Raw genomic sequence first — 19,885 nt, 5'->3', positions numbered from 1 at the left:
GCGTTGTTTCTTGTAGCGTTCCATTTTCCACCACAAATGTAATCTGCTTCCACCTAATCGTGTTAAGAACGTTCTATCAGTTGACTCGAAAAAAGTTGATGGCTAACTGTGTGCGAAATAACGTGCTAAATAAGTTCTTGTTTTAAGAAAAAAAAGTTTATTTTAAGAAATTTTTCGCTTGTCACTATATTAAACTTTAATTTCTCAAACCAAGAAATTATTTAATAACTTAGAAGTCAACGACTCAAGAATTTAATTTCTCAAACCAAGAAATTATTTAATAACTTAGAAATCAACGACTCAAGAAATTTATTTCTCAAACTAAGAAATTAGAATAATTTAGAAAGCGACGTCTCAAAGATTTTTCCCGAAAACAAGAATTACTTTTGTGTTTTATTTGTCATGAAGTAATTAGCGCAAGAAAAAGAAAGTAATACAAAAAATAAATACTGTACAGTATTTAACGTATTTTTTTCTCTTGCTGTGTTACATAAAGTTAAAAAGTGTAATATCATGAGTATAATATACCGAAAGGGAATAAATCAATGCAAGAATTTACTTCGTTCGCATTAATTTATTTCCTTGAGGTATTATCTGTTAGTTATTTACAGTTTAAAAAATTAAGACAGGTCATTACAGAATCTAGTAGACTAGTAAACTAGTCGGTTATTACATATAACCTTATAATAAAACTGTCAATCAAATAATGTAAACACTAATTAAATATTCAGCGCGCGTGAGAGAAAAGGAAAATAACCGACTAGAAGCTACTTCCAACGCCTCTTTTTCTTCACCTAAAATCGTAAGGAGAGACATACAGATTTCTGTATGTCTGACCCGTGCGGGATTTCATTTATTTTTCTTTCTGTTTATTGCGTTTTTAGAAATGCTCATTTATTTATATGTTCCCATGTTCAATGTTACTATGAAATATCATTTAGTCAAAAAAGTTGGATGGATTCTCAAAAACCTAAAAAAAGTTGCAAAATTAAACAACGTTTTTTGAGGGAAGTAGCTTCTAGTCGTTGAAATTCAGAAAAGAGACGCAACTTCACCCCTTCGATTCTTTTTATTTGGAGCTTGATTTTTTGTATATGGGTCTGTTTTCAACGACTAGTTTACTAGTCTAAGAATCTAGCAATTCATGTAATAGTCAAATAGAAGAATTTAAGAAAATAATGTCAACAATAAACAGTTTGGTGTGTCATTAGCGTCATTGACTTACTCTTTTGTGCTAAATTGAAAGGGGGGGGAGTCGAATAAGCAGCGAGTGGACACACCAGGAAAATCCATTAAGTGACTTTGAGGGTGATAAATTTCAACAAGTCAGGGGGGGGGCACGCAGTTACTACAAGACATGATGTGTAGTAAGTGCTTTTCCAACACTTTTTTTCAAGACTACCACCCTTTGCAGTTACTACACCTTGGTAGTAACTGTTTTCAGAAAAGATTTCCAGGTACCACCCCTGTTTCTGAGTGATATCATCAAAAACATACCGGTACTCAAAATTACCCTAAGTTGCGATTATTTTTCAACCTAAATCCATTTTTGTGCTAGATTTTCTTTTAATTTACTTGGTTAAATAGCTGTTGAGAACATTTTAATGATAATTAGGGTAAACATAATTTCAAAGTTGGGTCTGAGAAAAATTTCAAATTTTTTTCGTCCATTTATAACAAAAATATTTTTTTAACAAAGAATTTTTTCACAAAAAATTCATTTTTTGTGAAAAATTTTGAAAGTTCTTTGAAAAGAATTAAAATATAAGCACTTGCTACACCAAAAGTGCAAGTTTTAGTGTTTGGCACAACCCCCAAACAGCATTTACTACACTGTGTAGTAACTGTTTTCATAACTTCTGAATACAGTACCACCACGGTAGTAAGTGTCATACTGTCTTGTAGTAACTGCGTGCCCCCCCCCCTGAACAAGTTAATAAGGCTGGCCTTAAAAACATGTTGGTTTGCCGTCACCCGACCGAGCCTATTCCAAAACCTGCCGACCCAAAAAATTTGATTTCTATCTTCGAAAAGAAAATTATTTTTTGTTCCAAAAAAACTCAAACAGAAGCTCAAACTCTTCATAAATCAACAAAATAAAAATTATTTCCGACCGACCGACCCTCCTACAAAACCTAGGGTCGGATGACATCAAACCAACAATTTTTTAAGGCCAGTGTAACAGGTAGGTTAATACTTGTTACTGATAAATTAATTTCCAAGCTTTCCAAACAATAAATTGACAACGAATATTTAAGGGGTTCGCTTTTAACTTTAATCTTTTCCCTTAGATTCTTTTCTTTATCTTTAAATTCACACTCTTAGTTACAATATAATTTTTATTCTTCAATTTCTCCAACTTCCAATTTCTTCTTGTGACTTTTCCTTGTGTCCTTCCTCTCTCTTCTCCAATCTTGACCTGCTTTTCTTCTTTAATTTAATTTCCATCCAATTCCCATGTTGCTCCTCTATTTCAGATCTGCCTTCTTTTTGATTTCTTCCGCTATTTATACCTTTTTGATGTTGTCCTTTTTGCTTAGGTTTCAAAACGTTTTTCCCATGTTGGTTCAAAGTCCAATTTAGAAAAGCTTCTAGAAAGAGCTTTCTGCTGATTCTTCAAAACGTTCCTCCCGCGTTGGTTCAAAGTTCAATTTAGAAAGCTTCTAGAAAGAGTTTTCTGCTGATTCTTCAAAACGTGTAGAAGTCGTACTTTAGTTAAAGAAATGTTTTTTCTTGATGGAGGTTTACTTTTTTGTCTTTGTTTGAAGTCTAAAACTTTCTTTTTACGACATACGGGTTAATGTTTTTTTACATGTTTATTTCTACTGATTTTTGTATCTATTACACCAGCCTAATTAAGCGAAAAGAATGAAAAAACGAAACAATGCTAAATGTCATCAATCATTGAGCACCTCCTCTTCCTCCCTGGAAGAGAGATACGAGGTAAACTCTTTCCATTCTTTCTTCCACTGATCCCGAAATTGTTCTTGCACACTCTCTTCCTCTTTTTCGCCGAAGATGGCAAATTGTATAAATGTGAAAACAGCCCACCAACAGGCCGGGTAATTTAAATCCAAAAGGTAAAAATGACTAAACATGGTTATTATGGCCAAACCAATATCATCAACTCCTAACCGTGTTAGGATTTTGCCACATGATAATATGACTATTTCGTCTTGGCATAATAGGATCTTGGTTACGTTATGCGATTGCAGCATCTCCAGATCAGTTTTTGCCTGAGAAAAAAAGATAGGAACCATAACAGAATTATTCAAATAATATACTTTTTGAAGGGATAAATTTTCGCGAGGATTAAATTTCACAGAATTCGCGGATTTGGGTGTCATCTGCGAAAAAAATCCCCGTGATATTTGAAAAGGCGACATCCTCGAAATCCTAAAATTTCGCGGATAGGCTCATCCACAAACATTAATCCCTGCAAAAATTTATCCCATCAAAATACAACCCTTTCAAATCATAAACGGTTGTTGTACAAATGAAGTGCGTTTACAAAAGGTATAATTTAAAATAATTTAGGTAAACGAAGGCCAGTCAATCAGTTATTTTATAAAACAAGAAATATTTTACCTGCAGTTTTTGGATAATTTTGGGTGGACTTCTCTTCTTGTTTCCCCTGGTGAACATAGATTGTATACTAGTAGGGTTAGTTATGGTTATCCTACCAGGCATTGGGTAAACCGCCCGGTCGCCACACCGTATTTCAAGCCCCCAATGGGGCTTCCCCTTGGCGGGGTTTCTTAGTCGTATGTTTCTACTAAAATCGTCTTAAAAATTAACGTGTTCAACTACATAGAAGGAGTTTAAATGAAAAGGACAAAAGCATACCTTTTTTTTTGGAGGGAAGCGAGTAGCTGTTTTGACTCTTTCATTCTTCCGATATTCACTTCTATCTGATTGATAGTCAATCCAATCCAGACTTGTCGATTCTTAGAGAATGTGTAAAGTAATACCAAGTTGTTGATTTTATTTTGCAATGTCCCTGGTTGGAGATGCGGTAAATGATAGCTCTTTGTCTCGTAAACTTCTTTCGTTATTGCGATATTTGACAATATGTAATTGTCCTCAATGGATTCCGGATTCGACAAGCAGTTAGGATTAAGCGACATTGTAGGGTCCACGGCAATCCACATTCCTATAACAGTGATAGCAATAATCGTAATAATATTAAAAATAATAATTACTAGTATTTAAAGTGACTGGCCATGGAAAAACGACTAAGCTTTCAGACAACTTTATCATTGTCTCCCCCAGAGGCCACCGCGAAGAATGAAAAATGAATATATAAATAATTACATAAACTTACAACTAGAACAGAACGAGAACTAAGTAACAGAATAAAACTTCGATCAAAAATACGACCACGCAAAGTTAATTTGAAAGTATCGGGAAATTGATTTTGTTTCATTTCACTAGTAAAGTAAAATTACCTTTTATGTTCGCGATGATGGATTTCGCTTGTGCTGGATTTTTACCACATGATTTTTCGAGATAACACTTGAAGTCCATAAATAAATCCGCTGCATTCAAGTAAAAATACACAAAGTTGTCCTTCGTAGGAACTTTTCTTTCATTCCGCTCGTTCGAAGTTAGCTTTCTTTTTCTTGAAAGCGTTTTGGAACGTTTCAAATTTTCTGCTGCTGGAGCCTGTCCCCTTAAACAAGGTTGAACTCTCCCTGGTTTGATAGGGCAGGACTTCGGCTTAACATTTTCTGGGGTAGTGACACTGCAACTCGGCATTTCAGTCAAACGTTTTCTCGAATTTTCGTTTTGAGATTTTGTTTGTTCGGTAGAACTTGACTTTCTGGTGCCTTCTTTATTGAGAATATCTTGGAGAATTGAGGTAGCTTTAACTTTTGCTCTCATCGCGTCCTTGTATCTGTAATTGTAATAAAGAAAATAATGGAATGTTTTTTAAATACTTAGGTAGTTTGAACCTTGTCCCACCCTGGGGGCACCTTTAGGAAAGGGGCAAAGAATGGTAACAGTAGCAAAAACAAAAATATGGAACAGAACGAATAATAACAACGGGGTTTAAAATCAAGGAAGTGGTTTTTGATTGAATTTCTGAGTTGGAATATTGGTTAAATACCTTTCTTCTCCTTTGATTAAGGAGTGGTTATTAATAAGATGAAGATCCATTCGTTGGACTCCTTTATTACAAATGCTACATATCGTTGGGTTCGGAACACCATGTTTGGACAATAAGAACATATGTTGGATGGTTTGGAACAAGGCGTTGTATTCAAGGTTAACCGTTTCCTTGTCAATGCCATGTTTGTGCATAAGATGGCTTTTGATTTCCCTTGACTTCATCCCACAATTTTTGTCTTGCCAGCACCGTACGTCGTATCTACAAGGTAATGTTTATGTAATGTGACCTATATAATGTAAGGGTTAGAAATCTCGAAGAACTAATTTTGCAATAAATAAACAAAGCCGTAGATAGTTTTGTATACAATTATTGAAAGATGGACCTGAAATAAGAGTGATTTTATATTTCCCTAAAAGAGTTCTTTACTGCTAATTCGTCGAATCATGCCCGCAAGTGATATGATAGAACTACTATTCATTGCTAAACATTAAAGTGAAAAACAGAGAGAGAAGAAGAGAAATAAAACTGGAGAGAAACATTGGGCCTGCTTGCAGTCTAATAATATCTCTTGACAAAATATACAATTCTTTTAGGTTAAATCATTGTATACCTCAGTTTTCCGTTGACTCTGAACGGGTTCATCATATCTTTATGACCATAGACTCTTTCCATTTCATTTTGGATTTCCATTTTTGCCGAATCAATCTTTTTAAGCACTTCTGCTGTGACAATTACATGTGGTTGGAGACATGCCTTTTGATCAAATTTGATGTACTTGTCTTTTGCCTCCGACCCCGGGTAGTACCGGTATGATGGATTGAAAAGGGCATGTCGTGCCATTGATAGTTTGACACTTCTTTCCTGATATTGATAAAAAGAGATGGGACTTAATTCTGTACCAAGGTATGGTACAAATAATTTAGATACAAAACATTGATTGGAAAGTTCTCAACCCAGCAAAGGAAATCAAGTCTACCTTAAAACATAAAAGTAACATACTTGACCAATATCAATCACTGGTTGATTTCTGCCCGAATTTATTAACGCGCAAAAAGTGAAGACCTATCTTAAAGATTTTTTTGTACCTAACTTTGTTGAATTCCCCACTAATCTAACAGAAATATTTATCAGATGGTAGTAAATATCTATTAAAGGGAGAGCGTCTTCATTGTTTTCGTTAAAAAGACCTACTTCATGCTGTTCTTCTAGTATGGTTGTTTTTTACCCACATTTTGAGAAGCTTCAACGCTTTTCTGCTGGTATAATCTATAGCAATGCCATTTGTGTTATCATTATTTTACATTTTGTTAAATTCCTAAGAATTTATCTCATAACAAGTAATATAAAGTTTTCAGGAAAAAAACGTGGGTTAAGTGTGAAATGGAGCGTAGTTAAAAAATGACATTAACATAGCTGATTTAACTCACCGTATCAGAATCTTTCTCCACTTGCTTCGATTTCTTTGTGCTCGGACCGGTATTTTTTTTGACTTTCATTTTTCTCTAAATAATAAAAAAATATTGCTTCGTTAATCTAGAATAAGGTTTAAACAATAACACTTTCAGTCCCTAATCTTTGCACCAAAAGTGACCCATTTATACTCGTAAGTAAATTTGGGATCTTTTTTGGGCAGATATATAAATTTGGGCATATATTACTAAGCATTTGGGCAACTAACCTATCACTTTTGGGCAGAATACAATCTTTTCGGGCGGATCACCTACCAAAAAAATTTTTTTTTTCGGGCATTAACTAATCAAATTCGGGCTATTAACACACCATGCATATTTGTTTGGGCAGGTGACCTATCAAAATTTGGGCTATAAACAATCAAAGTAATGCAGCGCTCTCACCCTAACCCTAACCCTAACCCTAACCTAATTTGGTTGAAATCATTTTAGCATATTTTTTAGTCTAGTGTATAGTTAAGTAGGGGGGAGACTAATGGAAACCATAGTAAAGTAATATAAAACTATTTATTTTATAGAATGACTTGGGAGAAATTTTACATTCATCTAAGACTATTTTCGAGAAATAATTTGGGGATTGAAAGTTTTTAAGATAGCAATATCATTAGGACATTTTTGAAATTTCAATAGAACAATGGAATTCTCATGCTACTCAAGGAAAAAAGAAATCACAACAATGCACGTTTTTTATTAGAACAGAACATTCTTGGAAGCCTTCGAATGTTCCTTTTTTTTTCGGTTTGAAGCCTAAATAATGTAATATTCTTACAAAGTCTTTAAAATCAGTCCAACCTATGTCTTGCACTACCTACATTTAGATACATACATCGGAGTCCATTTTGTAGTTTATTTCTTTGACTTTTTTTGTGTATCAACCAGTACCATTATTCTACCCCTCCTTACAATTAAACACAAAAAAGTATCACTGGTAATTATTATTGCATTTCTGGATTATATTCAACCTACATCTAAATGTAGATATTGCTCAAGTATTTAAGTCGCCTTCAAGGGAACTACTTTTTGCTGGACCTTATTTTTGCGACACGATTTGGACACCAGCTTTGAGACAAAAATGCCTATCTTTTCTTTGAATTTTTTTTTGCTACTCGATCCTGCGAGAATTAGTTCCCTCAAGGTATACTTAATCATCAATCATTGAAGAAAAAATTATAAATTACTAGAGGACATTTACACGTTTTTTTTATTAGAAGACCTTAATTTTGGCTGCGTCTAAATGTGCTTATTTTTTCTTCGAATTTCAGCCTCAAATGTTCTTATTTCTTGCCTTGTTTTTACTTAGCATTTTCCAACTTTGAGACAATCTTTTAAAAAACTCTTTTTAATTTGATAGATTATATCTCAATTTTTTTACCTCTCTTTGCCCAGGCTAAAAATGTTTTTAAGATGTTCTCATTTTTTAAACCAATTTCAGACTAATTGTTCTTATAAACTGCGTTCTAATAAAAAAACGTGAAGTGTGTCGAAATTTGAAAATGCCACCTACTACACGGTTTTTTTATAAGAATGGTGTATCATCATGGGTATTCTTTTTGTAACTTTTTTGGGAAAATCATTCAAAAATGTTCTTACATTCTTAGGTTATAATTGAAAATGCTCTACAAATGGCATTAATATTAGCTTCAGTTTCCAAATTCCATGATGGTGATATTCTTAGCATATTTCTTAAATTTTTGGCCATTTTCACGATGGATGGTCATGTAAAGTGTCTGTCAATTCAGCATGTTTTAGCGAGAACGCTAAATTTAGTCTCGCTAAAATTTCTACGATTAAAGTAGCTTTTTCGTGGCTCTCACGGCTGCCCTACATTTTTGGTTTATGGTTTCGCCCAATTCATTTCTTGCTCGAATGTCAGCCATATCCAAAGGGTGTTTTTGGTCGACTTTGGCAATTGCCCTGTTCAGCCGAGTTGGCGACAGCGCATCGCAAATGATTTCTTGACCTTTGAACGTACGATTCACCGCTGTGGAACGGTGTGTCGCCAACTCGTGCTGAGAGAAGGAATTATGGAGCTCCCTTTTTAGCATCCGCTTCGCTTGGTTGACTGTTCTTCTTTTTTTTGTTGGGGGGGGCACCAGGCAGAGAACTTTCTGCATTGTCCGTTTTCGTTTCTTCTTCCACCGCTCCCTCTTCCACCGCTTCTTCTTCCACTGCTTCCTCTTCCACCGCTTCCTCTTGTTGTAAGCTGGGAAACAAATCATCGTCTGTCATCAGTGATATGTAGCTGATATTTTCCTCAAAAAAACTGTCAATCTCGCTCTCTTGACTTGGTTGAATTTCTTTTTATTGTTGTGGTTGTGGGTTTGGGTTTGGGTTTGCGTTCGGGTTTGGGTGGGTTTGGGTTTGCATTGGGGTGGTGGTGGTTGAATGTGGCCTTCTTGTTGCAGATAAATTTTTTGATCATGTCCACTTCATTTTTGAGATGTAGCACCAAATCTTTGATTTCTTCATTCGATTTCTTAAAAAGAGTTATAATTGGATTGATTTTAGTGTGACATGAAAAAATTTGATGAAGAAGAAAATGAAGACTTTTGCGAGGAAGAGTATTTCAACTTTGAAGAGCTTAGTTTCAGCGAAGAAAGAACATTTTGAAAAATTTTACGCAGTAGATTGTGTATCTTTTACCGAACAATAAAAATTTTTGCGGAAAATTTTTGTAAATGCTTCTTTGTCTCGAAATCTTCAAAATAGTGGTTTTTCATCAATTTTTCATCTGGATTTTGCTTAAAAAAACAGTCATAACTTTTGACAACTCTTTTTAGAAAAATTTTCTGCAAAATAGTTCAATTCTTTGCGGTCAGTTTGAAAAAAGTTCGAAACAAAAAGGTTAATTACCCATTAAAACTTAGCACTTTTTATAAAAGAAGGTGATGCAACATATTATTAACGTCTTTTTAAAGTTCATAACGTCATTTTTGCAATTAAGTTCTTAATTACTCTTAAGGGGTTTAATTCAAAAGCAATTTATAAGGCAATTCTTTGTTAAAAGTGTTAAAGAATCTAAAACATAATTTTTATGTTCAGATACTAAAATTAATTTTCTGACTATGGTCAGAGCCCTTAAGACCTTAAAAATTCTATACTATTTACTATATTTAAATTAAAATTACCAGGACTTGATGTAATAATTGGTTCGTATCATTTTTGGACCTACCCCGGTGGGGTGGAGGTCCTATAAATTAGGAAAAAACTCTTGTATATTGATCATTCCGACATTTTAAATTTTCCGGGGGTTTTGTTGTTTGGAATTGCTTAGGTCAGGATTGCTAGTAACGGCTTGTCACTGTGCCGGGTGCATACTCGGCGCCTTGGGCCCCGCAGGGTTGCTAGTAACGGCTCGAATTTCAGTCAGGTTAAAGAAGGGGTACTGCTACCCATATTATAATAACATTACCCCCGTCTTTTTTGTCATTCTATAAGTATTTCCAAATTTTGTGTTCTGCTGTGCGAGTGTGGCTCAACGGATAGCGCGCTGGGTTTCTGATCAGAAACTCTTTCATTTGGTGGGTTCGAACCCCGGTCGGGTCGATATTTCAAGGTAAAAGTTAAAACACTTTGTATAGTCAGAAAACATAGTAAATAAGTTAGAAAAGTCACGAGGGGGTCAGAAAGAAGTCTCAGAGAAGATAGGCAGAAATATAAAGTCGATGTCGGAATGAGCAATAGACAAGAGTTTTTTCCTATAAATTAACCCATGTTCGTTCGTTAGTTAGTTAGTTAGTTACCAGCTTTTCTCGAGATTGGCTCATTAGTTTTTTCTGATTTTTGGCACAAAGGTGTATGACCATAAACCCTTGAATGTGACGGAGCCAGACTTTCGAAAAAAAAATTTTGGGGGTAAATTTGGGCCAAAAAACGGCTTAAAAACGGGTTTTTTGGACTTTGTGAAAAATTGGATCATTAATTTTTTCTGATTTTTAGCATGAAAGTAGGGTACAAACATAGTTAAAAGATGGCTCAAGCAGATTTTTGCAAAAAAAATTTTTTGGCTCAAAAATCGTATTTTTATCTATAAGAGCCACTTTTAATAAGAATACATCAATGTTCTTAGCCTTATTATTATTATTATTATTTTTATTAGTTTTTTTTAAGATGAAAATGTCACGGTGGAGGGTAATGATTTGAGTTTTTTAGAAACACTTATTATTTTTTTGGCTGAAAAACGAATCTTTATCTATAAGAATCACTAATTATAAGCATAGATCAATGTTCTTAGCCAAATTATTATTTTATTATTATTTTTTCTAACAATGAAAATGTCACCTTAGAGCGCGATGAATTGAGTTTTCTGTAAACACTTATTATTTTTTTGGCTGAAAAACGAATCTTTATCTATAAGAATCACTATTTATGAGCATAGATCAATGTTATTAGCCAAATTAATTTTTATTATTATTTTTTCTAACAGAAGAAAATGTCACGGTAGAGTGCGACGGTTTGAGTTTTCTGGAAACCTTATTTATTAAGTTGTGCATTTTTCTGATAGTGGTTTTTATAAAGAAAAGCGCTTAATAGCTTTTTTATGGCTTATTGTAATTTACGGAATCAGATTCCGCCTTTTAATTTGCGGAATCTCATTCCGCAAATTACTAATCTACGGAATTTGCTCATATCTTTCCAACCAATTAATATTTTTCAACCAAATTTAGCATACATATTACCAACTAACAGATGCACCTTCACAAAAAAAATCAACTCTAATAACCTACGTAAACGGATGTTACGACAGAAAAAATTATAGTTCCGAACTGATTCCGCAAATTACAAATCTACGGAATCTGCTAATAACTCTCGAAGGAATTGGTTATTTCAAACCAAACTTTGCACACGTCTCGACATCCATAAGACGCTGTTCTGTGCCAAATTTGAACATTTGAAAAGGTCGTTAACGGCAGCTATTACGGAATAACGTAAAATCACGTAAGGAACTCTAACAGCCCTTGTTGAAAAAAACTCAAAATCGTTGTATCTCCCGAACCAATATGTTTTACAAGCCCAAATTTTGCACAAAGAAGCCCTCCATAAATATGGAAATGCGTGCCAAAAATCAAGTTTGACACATGATGTAAGCGAGACTTACGGTGGAAAAACATAAGACTACGTAATACACTCCTGCCTAGGCTGGTTAAGGCAAAACTCGAAGTACTCGTAACTCACAAACCAATGAGTTTCAGAACCCCAAATTTGCCACAAAACAGCCCCTCATTGATACGAACTTGCATGGAAAATTTGAAGCTTATACCATAACGCCGTCGGGAGTTATTAGCAGATTCCGTAGATTTGTAATTTGCGGAATCTCATTCCGGGCTGAGAATGAGATTCCGCAAATTAAAAGGCGGAATCTGATTCCGTAAATTACAATAAGCCCTTTTTTATTTCTTTTTCAAAAATCTTTTTCAATAGTGTTGACAGTTTCTCTCAATAGATATGCTTTCATTTTCTTTATTTTTTTGTATTTTGACCAGTTATGTCTTATATGTGTTTCATTGTTTCAATGTTCACTGATTAGTTTGATAACCAGGTAGGTCCATAAAAGTATCGCTTGTTGTTCGTGTCATTTACGTTTTCAGTTTGAATAGCAACTGGAAAAAAAAAGAAGAAAAAAATGACGTCATTCGAAATTCGATCTCAAATAAAATACATACATTTTAAAGGGACAAAACAGTACTTGCGAAATTGTAAACAAACTGTATGCGGATACAAAATCAGAACAAATGTCACATGTCAAAATAAAAAATAAAACCAAATATGGCTACTTGTTTTACAAGTTTGTTGCACTTTTTATAACTAGCTACCTGTAGGTCATGTAGCCCGGATTTTTGACACGCATAAAGCGGTTTTATAACTAAGCGAAAATATATACCGGTTTTGGTGGTAACTTCAGTTTCCTCTATCCTCTGTTGAACGATTGCCTCTTCGTCTAAAAAAAGGTTTGGTTTAATTAGTTTAATTAAAAGCATAAATTTTTTATAAAAACCGGGAAGATTATCCTAAAATATTTTTACAGCATTCTGAGGCTAGGATCCTAATAGACGATATCGCGTTTAGATAAATGCAATGCATTCTGGTTTCTCGGGACCCTCAAGGGAATTATAATCTATTCCAGATCAGTATATAATCGACATTATAGTTCCTTTGAGAGTCCCCGAGAAACCAGAATGCATTGCATTTATCTAAACGCGATATCGTCTATTCAGACTAGATCTTTTAAAAAAAAGCGTATAAAGTAAAATTAAAGCGGGTCACATAATAAATCAAAAGCTTAAAAATCATTCCGTGGCCAGACTCTATGAACATTCTTTATTATGGGGGTTCGGAGGATATATACACTGATCAACAATATTTTTTACCTAATGTTGGAAGGACGATTTCTTCATTCGGAAGATTCTGAACCCTTTGACTCGTTTCGCCTGAAGTGTGAGGAATATTTTTGTATATTAATTAATTGAATTAAGTTTTCCTCATCTGGACCTGATGTATTAGATTAACCCTTTAACTGCCGTTCGTATTTTTTAAGGTTCGACCTATTTGCCACGGGAATTTCATGAGCGACTTAATCTATTCAAGCTGCTCACTACACTTTCTTACTCTCTTGCTATTTGTCCTATTTTTATCTGATTCTCATCATCAGGTAGGTATGGTTTTGGAGTGTATTTTTTCAATTCAAATACAAAAGGATCCCCAGTTGAAATGAGAATTTGAATGACAAGAAAGTCAATTTCCAAGTGGGACTAAGTTGTTTTGTATTTTCCCAACGGGGACAAAAATTTGGGCAAATAATAACAAAAAAATCTAAATTTTTGATGGTATTTTATTTTTGTTTATTTTTTGATGTTATATTTTATATGGAATGGGGTTTGCCAATGGACTTATTCCCTCCACTCGGATGACTGGAAGTGGTGGCCCTTTGGGTAGATTTTAGTGATGTTGTCTTGTCGTCCATTGATAATACAGATGTTTAACTTGTTGTTCCCATTCTTAACACGAACATCTTGAGACGGTCTTGGGACTTGTTCGTCTGCAACTAATTTTGCTGTCTGCACTGCTTGATTTTGCGCAATCTTCTAGTCATTCGGTTTTCTCGATGTGTACCAAGGATGTCTAAGAAATTCATCCAAGGTTGTCATTTTCTGTCGATCCTTCTCCAAAAGGCGACCGAGGAGATGACATTCTAAAGTGAAAATGAAATAAAAGCTATTTTTGTATTGACTCTGGATTCTTTACACGGAAAAACTCGAAAAACACCGAGCCAAACGTTTTGTTTAGAATCCCAAAAGTGTTGACAAACGCTTTGTTTACTTGTTGACTGGATATCACCTAAGAACGCCGTGGTCCACGCTTAGAGGCGTTTCAATCGGGCGTATACTTGTGTATACGTATAATTGACGTTTTTATCGTACGAGTCAAGACGAGCCTCAAAAGAAAGAAAAAGAGTTGTTTATGTTTACCTTGGGACAACGAGATTTCTGCTGCTCGGCGAAACTTTTCTTCTCAATCAAGTTGCTCAATATTCTCCATTCAAACGTTGGGTAAGGTCGCTTACCAGTCAGCAGCTCAAACAGGATGATACCGCTAAAAAAGTAAATTTCAAGAAGATAATAAGATTACTATTTATTGGAGCCAGTAAATTTTGGTTCAAACTCTTCTTATTCACTGAGAAAGGCATCTCTTTTAATAGTTCTTGTTCTTAGGTTATTGTTAAAATCAAGCTTCATGTTCTTTCCACTAAGAAGAAATAACACGAAAAAGAACTAGAATTGTCAAATTTGAAATAAACTTATAGACTCCAATTGTCCGACTTAGTGCCATCATAACAGATGCTGTCTCCAAGATAACCTCGAATCATTTCAGGTGCCATGTAAGACGCTGTCTCACAGTAGGTACTCAAAAGGCCATCAAAGCTATCTTTAAAGAATTCGGAGAATGTTTTAAAAAAGTAAAGGAAATAAATAGATTTACAAAAAATGCTTCAAAATGTCAAATCAAAACAACGTTCAAATAACGTCTGTAAAACGCTCAAAAGGATATTGCATTCATTAAACAGTTACAGTTGAAAGAAATTTTCTTGAAATCATAGACTGTTATAGTTGGGCAAATTTGTGGGTTTAGCTTTCAAAAGGTTGTGTGATAAAGTGCGCGGATGTTTATTTAGTATAAAAAATCTTACCATCTATTTTCAATTCGCCACTTTTGTTAACAAAGATGTTCTTCATCTTTAAGTTGCTGAAAACAGTGAAAATAAATATTAACATCAAATTCGACCGTGTAGTAGAATCTGATTGACGGAATCCTAACTAGTGAAATAAATCGAATGGCTGTCTAAACCGAATGGCTACCTTAAGGGAAGAATTTTTCGCGAGAAGAAATTTTCGCGAATCAGAGTTTCAAAATGGCAAATTTCGCGGAATTTAATTTCGCGAATGAGCCGATTTTAAAAGTTTCACGGAATTTAATTTCGCGATAGAGAAGAATTTATCAACTTAGATTAACTTTGAAGCATCACGGAGGTGTTTATATTTGTTTATATTTGATAAAAAATACACATTATAATGCTTAAAAATCAATCGTGTCTATCTTTTTTGGTAATACCTGGTCAAAAACAACAAAATAAAAGAAGAAGAAAAAAAACAAATTTCGCGGAATTTAATTTCGCGATTTAACAATTTTGGTGTGTTTCGCGGAATTTAATTTCGCGAATTACACCCAAATTCGCGAAATTAAATTCCGCGAAAATTTCTTCCGCGAAAATTTCTTCTCGCGAAAATTTCTTCCCTTAAGGTATCTAAAGTTCTAAATTAAGAGTGAAACATCGGCTCTCATACCCATTGATAAGGGAGATTTGAAAAAAACTCTCTATATTGATACTTGCTAACTTGTATATTTATGAATATCGGGTGCAATCATTTAAACATTTTTAACTTTATTGTGTTACCGATGACAAATTCCGAGTTGGTGACATGCGTTGACACCTTTGACGATAATTTCGAACAATTAATTACTTGGCTTTTTGCTCCTCAATGAATGGAGCAGGTGATAAGTAATTGCTTAAATCACTATTCCATTACTATGTAGGGATTCTTTTTTCCGTCAAATTTGGTGTAAACTTCAACCTGGAGATTATGAATGAATATAACATAGTGTCCTAGTAGGTTTGCCCCCCCCCTAGAAAATGGAAAAAAATCCCTCTCCCCCTTTTAAATCCCCCTCTGAGATTTGAAAAAAAATTTCCCCTCCCCCCCTAGAAATTTTTGCTCTTGATGCTTCTTTTCACGTTATCTCTGTTATATATACAATGAAGATTGAAAAAAAAGTTTCCACAGAGTGAAATGAAAAGTTAAAAATGAACTGCTAGTGAAAGATAACTTCTAATCAGTTTATTTAAAAAGCGATAGGCCACACCAGAAAGATGCAAACTAGCTGGTGTCTTTTTCTAATATTTTTATCTCCTCCACATATTCAGCTGATCCTTTAACAGGAAGCTTGAGTGTTGCGAAGATGTAGAGCGTCTCTATGTTGTTTGGAGCTATGTTCCTTGGAGCAAACCATTTGAAGAAATGAATAACTTCGCTCTAGTGGGGAAGTGTTTGATGGTGTTGCCAACAAAATCATGATGAGGGTACTGAAATGTGGAAACATTATTCCAGTGTCCCCTGATAATAACATATCACTGAGCACTTCCATCTGCTCAGTATGGCTTTTGCCTTCTGTCATCTTCTTCATCATCTTCTTGACAAGAGTAGAAAAATTTTTTCTCCCCCCATTTTTTCTCCCCCCCCCCTAGATTTTTGAAAACCATTTTGCCCCCGCCTTTTCCTATTTTCTGAAAAAAATCCCCCCTTCCCTTTTAAAAAGGGGGGGGGGGAGGATTTACACTCAATATTGTAAGGGTGAAAGACACTCTCACAAGAAGTAACTTGAGAAAAACGATCTAAAAATATTGATTTTCTTAACCAGCATGAAAATACCTTTCAAATGAGGGGTCACTTCACTATGTTTTGAAAATTTTTGAAATTTCGATTTTGCTGGCGGAGCCACGGTGGCACCCTGCCCGTGGCAACCTTGAAAAGGGTACCACAGGGTTTTAACATAATTTTTTCTTCTTTTTATACCCAAAGGCAACTTTTGACAAATGGGCTAAGAATTTATGCCATTTTTGCAAAATAACATCCCTCCCTAGTATAACGGGAACATCTAAATTCCGTATACTTCCGATTACTATATCAATTATATCTATGGATTTAACGCTTAAATCGAAAACCATGATAATCGTCGATTTAAAGTTCGCGCCTTTGTTGGTTAAACTGTTCAAGTTTTAAAACTCATTGAAACTATTGAGGCGTTGTGGTTTAGTACTGTAGTCATTGACCTTGGTTGCTACACAGGCGACTGAGGTTCGATTCCCACTCGACAAGTGAACGTACCTTTGACGAAACTGATAAAAACATTGACTTACGACATTAGACGATGTCTCTGCTCTAAACATGGCTTCGTACTCCTTACAGATAAGGTGTTTGTTTTCTCGTAGCATGATCTCAATGGCTACCTAAAGAATGATAGAGAAAACCGTGTTTAAGTATTTCCTCTATGACAATGATGTCTAGAGATGATAAAAGTCAGCCAAAGCCTTATTTTTGGAAACGATAGACGTATCGTAATGGTATTCAGGAACGTTAATTGCGAACACGAAATACCATACGATACGAAATATCAACTCGCTATCTTTCTTTATCGAAAACAGTCATTTAAACTTTTCGCAACTTTCTGAATTTTACCTTTTCAACGAAAGTAGGCTTTTGATTTTGCGAAACTCCTGCAAAACTATCTGTCCCCTTTCTGTTTATATATTTTTCTTTTTCGGCAAAACATTATATTTGTCCTTGGTTGACAGGTGTAGATTGGCCATCAAGACTGCCAAGGATAACTATTTTTCTCGTCTTGGCAACTCTTTAAATGATCCAAACATAGGAAGTAAGATTTAAGAAATACTGGTCTACTCTGAAGCAGTTTCTGAACGTACGTAAAACCCCGAAATTCCACCTATTCGAAATGAAAGAAACGTCCTTGTAAGCGATGTTTCTGAGAAGGCCGATATTTTCAACTCTTTTTTTTCAAACCAATGCTCACTTATCGATACTGGCAGTGTTTTGCCACCTGAACAATTTCTTACTAGCTCCAGACTCGATAATCTTGTATTTGAAGAAGAAAAAATCGAGTCTATTATTAATTCTTTGAATGTTAACAAGGCCCATGGGTGGGATAATATTTCTACTCGTATGGTCAGAATCTGTGGTAAGTCTCTAGTAAAACCTTTGCTTAGTATATTCAATCTTTCTATCAACTCTGGCATCTTCCCATCACAGTGGAAGAAAGGAAACGTGGTTCCTGTCTATAAAAAGGGAGACAGGAGCATAGCCAAAAACTACAGACCAGTGTCTCTTCTTCCTGTGTTTGGAAAAATATATGAAAAGTGTATTTATGATACACTTTACAGATATTTTGAAAATAACAACTTATTTTCTCCTTGTCAGTCTGGTTTTCGGGAGGGGGATTCCTGCATTTCTCAGTTGTTATCCATAACGCATGATATTTATACAGGGTTTGACAAAGATCCTTCTCTAGATACCAGGGGGGTGTTTTTAGACATTTCAAAGGCATTCGATCGGGTGTGGCACGATGGCTTACTCTTTAAACTCAAATCTTATGGGGTGACTGGACCGTTACTTTCCTTAATTCGCAGCTTTCTTGACGATAGGCATCAGAGAGTTGTGTTGAATGGGAAAACATCTGAGTGGAAGCGAATCAATGCAGGGGTACCTCAAGGCTCGATTCTTGGTCCATTGTTCTTCTTAAGTTATATTAATGATCTTCCAGAAAACCTTGACTCAAAACCCAAGATCTTTGCTGACGATACCTCTTTATTCTCTCATGTGATTGATCAACTCTTGAGCCTTGATGTACTTAACAGAGATCTCTCCAGGATAACTGATTGGGCTCATCAATGGAAGATGTCTTTTAACCCTGACCCATCTAAGCAAGCTGTTGAAGTCTATTTTACCTGTAGACTCACTCCTCCTAATGCTCCAGTAATATCCTTTAATAACTCTAATATCGCGACCAGTGAGTACCAGAAACATCTTGGTTTAATCTTAGATTCAAAACTTTCTTTTGATCGCCATCTAGATGAGAAGATACAAAAGGCCAATAAAGGAATTGGTCTTATTAACCGACTTCGCAAGCATGTGCCTAGGAGATCTCTACTAACCATTTATAAATCTTTCATTAGGCCTCATCTTGATTATGGTGATATCGTATATGACCGCCCAGGAAATGCTACCTTTGTGCAGAAGCTTGAATCTATTCAATATAATGCCTGCCTTGCTATAACAGGCTGTTTTCGTGGAACGTCTCAAGAAAAAACTATATTCAGAACTTGGTCTTGAAAGTCTTGCTGACAGGCGCTTTGCTAGAAGAATGACATTCTTCTATGGAATTATTAACAATATAGCCCCTTCGTATTTACGTAACTACCTGCCAGTAAGACTTACAGCACCAGGTGGCCTTAGAACAAGAAATCCTATTTATCCTCTTAATATACGAACTGAACGTTTCCGTAACACTTTTTTTCCGTACTGCATATCTCAGTGGAATGTTCTGGGAGGTAATATACGAGATCTACCTTCAATCAAAACTTTCAAAAAAGCAATCTATGAATTTTTGAGACCCAAGCAATCCCATGTTTTTGATGTTCCTGACATTCAAGGAGTGATCTTTCTTAATCGACTTCGGGTCGGTTTCAGCCATCTCAACGAGCATAAATTTAGACATGGCTTCCGCGACACTTTAGACCCTTTCTGTGGTTGCCGAACTAACTCTGTTGAAAACACTCAACACTTTCTTCTGCACTGCTCTATATATTCCCATGCAAGACAATCTTTGTTCGACAAACTTCAGACCCTAGGCATTATTTTTCATCCGCCACTTAACCCTCCTTTTTTCTGTCGGCTTTTATTATATGGGGATGAAAAGTTTGACTTCAAATCTAAATAAATCTATTCTTTGTTCTGTTGTTGAATTTCTTAACGAAACTGGAAGGTTTAGCGGTGCTTTATTTTAGGCTTTTACCTAACAACTGTAGCTTCCTTCTCCAAGATTTTTTCTTTTTATTTTCTTTATTTACTTATTTATTTATTTTTTACATAGTCTAGTACCTCTGGCGATATAACGTTAGTTCCTAGCGGGGGGAGGGACTATATTTTATGTTTAAGTAATGTTTTGTAATATATGT

At 35.0% G+C, this 19,885-nt stretch overlaps 3 long non-coding RNA genes across 3 annotated transcripts; all 3 read right to left on the bottom strand.

The window, feature by feature from the left end:
* Nucleotides 1-2,252: 2,252 nt before the first annotated feature.
* Nucleotides 2,253-3,739, bottom strand: LOC136805371 (uncharacterized). The gene is made up of 2 exons (XR_010846381.1): nt 3,589-3,739; nt 2,253-3,236 (listed from the first exon to the last, which is right to left on the bottom strand). It is a non-coding gene; the product is annotated as an uncharacterized lncRNA (long non-coding RNA).
* Nucleotides 3,740-12,086: 8,347 nt separating this feature from the next.
* On the bottom strand, nt 12,087-13,038 carry LOC136805346 (uncharacterized). The gene is made up of 3 exons (XR_010846375.1): nt 12,951-13,038; nt 12,464-12,520; nt 12,087-12,182 (listed from the first exon to the last, which is right to left on the bottom strand). It is a non-coding gene; the product is annotated as an uncharacterized lncRNA (long non-coding RNA).
* Nucleotides 13,039-13,414: 376 nt separating this feature from the next.
* Nucleotides 13,415-14,823, bottom strand: LOC136805347 (uncharacterized). The gene is made up of 3 exons (XR_010846376.1): nt 14,768-14,823; nt 14,049-14,172; nt 13,415-13,771 (listed from the first exon to the last, which is right to left on the bottom strand). It is a non-coding gene; the product is annotated as an uncharacterized lncRNA (long non-coding RNA).
* Nucleotides 14,824-19,885: the final 5,062 nt, after the last annotated feature.

Source organism: Clytia hemisphaerica, unplaced genomic scaffold (genome assembly GCF_902728285.1).
Source record: "Clytia hemisphaerica strain Z4C2 unplaced genomic scaffold, Clytia hemisphaerica genome assembly, whole genome shotgun sequence".
NCBI lineage: Eukaryota > Metazoa > Cnidaria > Hydrozoa > Leptothecata > Clytiidae > Clytia > Clytia hemisphaerica.
The sequence above is the reverse complement of the archived record's forward strand: the minus strand, read 5'-3'. Positions and strand labels throughout refer to the sequence as shown.